The sequence below is a fragment of the Callorhinus ursinus genome, unplaced genomic scaffold (assembly GCF_003265705.2).
Source record: "Callorhinus ursinus isolate GAN/ISIS: 27379988/994484 unplaced genomic scaffold, GSC_fseal_2.0 scaffold38, whole genome shotgun sequence".
In the NCBI taxonomy this organism is placed as follows: domain Eukaryota; kingdom Metazoa; phylum Chordata; class Mammalia; order Carnivora; family Otariidae; genus Callorhinus; species Callorhinus ursinus.
The window spans coordinates 5,905,186-5,908,994 of record NW_027397100.1 but is presented as its reverse complement, the minus strand read 5'-3'; the positions used below and the strand labels follow the sequence as shown (position 1 = coordinate 5,908,994).

Here is a 3,809-nt window from a genome sequence, read left to right as displayed (position 1 = left end):
GGGAAGACAAGGGCAGGGGAGCCGGGAGTTCCTTCGGGACAAAGTGAGTTTGAGATGCCTCCAGGATGCTGAGTGAAGCTGTTCAGCAGAAACCTGGACGCATCAGCCTAGTATTCAGAAGCTAGGTCTGGGGAGAAGACCTGAATTTGGAAGCAACCACTTGGAAAAACTAGGTGCCTCCTCTGGGTGGGAATCTCACCCCAGACAGACAGACAGAGGGACAGCAATGTTAGCAAGCCCCCCTCCTCTCGCCATTACGGCAAAGCCTTCTGAACATGCAAATGTTCTCTCTGGCTTTGAATCTTCTCTGTATGTCACCAGCTTTCTCCTTTTCACTGCCCCCACCAGATACACCCCCCTTCTTGGCTCGCCCACCCCCCAAACTCGCCGGGCAAAAACTGTAGCGAAGGTGCCCGTTACAGACAGTCTTCGTCAGAGTGCTGTGGGTCAGGATGTTTGCACAAATGCCTCACAGCATCATTTATCTTGAGGGATGTCAACTCGAAAAATGTTAGTTCATGTCACTGTCGGTGTAAATGCCAAAAATTAGCTTTCTTTCATCAGAAAACGGAATAATTAACTTTGCAACTGTTTCCAAAACTGCTAATTAATGGGTTTTACCCACTTGATTTGTCAGGCTACATCGCGAGCCGAGCAGCATCTGAGCCCCTGGAGGATTCCTGTCTTCCGCTTCTCTCTGTCCCCAGCAGCCGGAGTTGGAAGAAGTTACAGGTAAACAAGTGAAGAAAAGCAAGGCCAGAGGAAAATGCTGCTAATTTGGAGCTGAGCATTTTCCTTTTCCATTCAAAATTGGTCTCCCCCCTCCCCACTTTCCTCTCCCACGTGACTGTCCCCAGTGGATCTCACAGGGGCAGTGCTCAGCCTTAGTCGATGGGGTCTCCACCCACCTGTCACCCAAACTCAGAGGTCAAATCACTTGCCTTGCACCCTCAACCAAGTTGGTAGGGCGTGGTAGTTAAAGACCTGGGCCCTGGAGGCAGGCAGATGTGGGTTTGAATGCCATGTTGAGTTCCTCCCAGCTGTGCATCCTTAAGCAGGACACTTCCCCTCCTATTACCTCGGTTTCCCCATCTGTACAAAGGGATTCATAGTAGACCTACGTCGTGGGCTTGTTGAAAGCTTAAGGGAGATGACAAATGCACAGTCTTGGGCACAGTACTTCAGGTATAGGAAGTCATCAACAAACAAGGCTCTGAGTACATCTTCTATCTCATTTCCATCTACTGGGCTCCCCTGCCCTCACCTGGATTGTTGCCTCTTGGATGAGGGCCAGCCCATCCCCCACTGGGATTGCCAGAGAAGTGTCCTCACCACGCAAATCTGAGCAAATGTAATGAATTAGATCATTGATCCCGATTCTTACTCCACTATATCAGGATTATACATCCATATCCTTTGCCTTGTAAGTTTGTAGGGCCTCCCACTGTAGATGGAGTGTACTTCCCCACCCCACTGATTTTTGGGGGGTTTTGTTGTTGTTGTTGTTTTACTTACGGTTAAATACACATAAAATTTACCATCTTCTGTTTAGTAGGCTGCTTCAGTATTGGCTGCTAATAGCTTTCACCTCCAGCCTTCTCTGGAGAATTGCCATTGGCTCAACAGGATCTGTCAACTTGTAGCCAGAGATTGATTGACAAGGGAGGGGTGGATCAAAGGGGCTTAAGGTGGAACCAAGGTGGGAGGTGCACTTTTGTGCTCCAAAACTCTCCACTGAACCAGGCTGAAGCCTATCTCCAGCTAACATCACATCCTGACTTACATTTCTTCCTCTATTTTATCGTGTTTCCTTAGCTTCCCTTCTCCTGAACGTGGTCCCACAGGAAAACACGTTCACAATAATCCTAAGCATAATAAATGCTAGTTGTCTTAAGCCACTGAGTTTTGAGGTGTTTTGCTACATGGCCTTATGAACTGATACAGTTAGGGGACACAATAGGTGGAATACCATCCAGCCATTAAAAATGATGATGGGACTCTGTGTATCGACTCCAGAACAATGACTTGTTCAAAGCAATTTTGCTTGAGAAGAATCCAACACCGTAGTGTATGTACGGCGGTTAAAGAAAATTAGTACATGCGTCCATGGAATATTCAAGTACAGAGAAATGTCCACCAGGGATTCCAGTGGTCAGCAGAGTCTATCCTTGTGTGGTGGGATTGTGGACACTACATTACTTTTGTCTTTGCACTTATTTTATACCACCTGGTGTTTAAATTGAATTTTCTTTTTTTATTTGAATTAAAGTTCTTTAACAACAGCAAAATTACCAACTTAACCATTTTTAACTGTAGAGTTCATTGGTGGTAAGTACATTCACATGGCCGCGCGACAAAACTCCAGAACTCTTTCGAAACTCTTGTAAAACTGAAACTCTACATCAATCAAGCAACCGCTCCCCATTCCTCCTTCTCCCAGCCCCTAGCAACCACTGCTCTATTTTCTGTCTCTATGAATCTGATTGCTCTAAGTACTTCATATAAGTGGAATCATACATACTTGTCCTTTTGTGACTGGCTTATTTCACTCAGCGTCGCATCCTCAAGGTTCATCCACGTTGGAGCCTGGGTCGGAATTTCCTTCCTCTTTAGGGCTGAATACTCTTCCTGTTGGGGGTTGGGCTTAGCCATGTGACTTGCTTTGGCCAATGAAATGTTAGCAGAAGGATCGGCTGCATGGAGGATCCTTAAAAATGCTTGCGTAGCTTGTCTTGGCTTCCTGTGCTCCAGACCCACAGAGCTGAGGCGGGGCCTCTGATGGTGATTCTCCTGCAATCCCATCCCTGCCCAGAGTCCTCTCTGGGTGCATTAAATGTATACTTCCCAGGGGCGCCTGTGTGGCTCAGTCCGTTGAGCTTCTGCCTTCCACTCAGGTGGTGATGCCAGGGTCCTGGGATCGAGTCCCACGTCGGGCTCTCTGCTCCATGGGGAGCCTATTTCTCCCTCTGCCTCTACCTGCCACTCCCCCTGCTTGTGCTCTCTCTCTCTCTCTTTCTCTCGCTCTCTCTGTCAAATTAATAAATAAATGAAATCTCTTTAAAAAAAAATGGGTGGGGTGCCTGGGTGGCTCAGTTGGTTAAGTGACTGCCTTCATCTCCGGTCATGATCCCAGAGTCCCAGGATCGGGTCCCCACGTCAGGCTCCCCGCCTGCTTCTCCCTCTGACCCTCCCCCCTCTTGTGCTCTCTCTCTCTTGCTCTCTCTCTCAAATAAATAAATAAAATCTTTTTAAAAATGTGTACCTCCAAATAGAGATAGGAGGCTCTTAGCTTAAAAGAGCTGTTTTTTTTTTAAAGATTTTATTTATTCATTTGAGAGAGAGACAGCACAAGCAGGGGGAGAGGCAGAGGGAGAGGGAGAAGCAGACTCCCAGCTGAACATGAGCCCGATGTGGGACTCAATTCCAAGACCTGGAGATCATGACCTGAGCTGAAGGCAGACACAACCATCTGAGCCACCCAAGCGCCCCAGGAGAGCTCTTGATAACCCCTCTTGTCCCAGCCAATGATCTGCCTTCTCCCATCACAAAAATACTACCAGGCAACTAACAGGCTACAAAATAGGAAAGCTCACAGACCAAACTGAGGTGCTCAAATCATGTCATTCGTTAAACCAAATAAGACACAAAGCAAAATAAATAAATATAAATCAAGAATAAAAGACATGAAGTTGGTTGACACATTTGAGATGGGGTGTAAGTGAGGAGAATGGCCGAATGGCCCTGGAACCCTGGGGTATGTAATTTTCATATGTCCTGGCTCTTTCCTTTCCACCCCAGCCTGCCCTGCT

At 47.2% G+C, this 3,809-nt stretch overlaps 1 long non-coding RNA gene across 10 annotated transcripts in view; it reads right to left on the bottom strand.

Moving 5' to 3' along the window:
* LOC112827221 (uncharacterized) overlaps positions 1–2,598 on the bottom strand; it is a 15,353-nt gene extending 12,755 nt beyond the window's left edge. For 5 of the 10 annotated variants that reach the window (XR_012374691.1, XR_012374681.1, XR_003209177.2 and 2 more), the window contains exon 1: positions 626–1,501. This is a non-coding gene — a long non-coding RNA (uncharacterized lncRNA). Of the gene's footprint in view, positions 1–625; positions 1,502–2,521 lie in introns of those variants that run through there. The other 5 variants (XR_012374686.1, XR_012374688.1, XR_012374690.1 and 2 more) reach the window with 3 other exon arrangements.
* Positions 2,599–3,809: the final 1,211 nt, after the last annotated feature.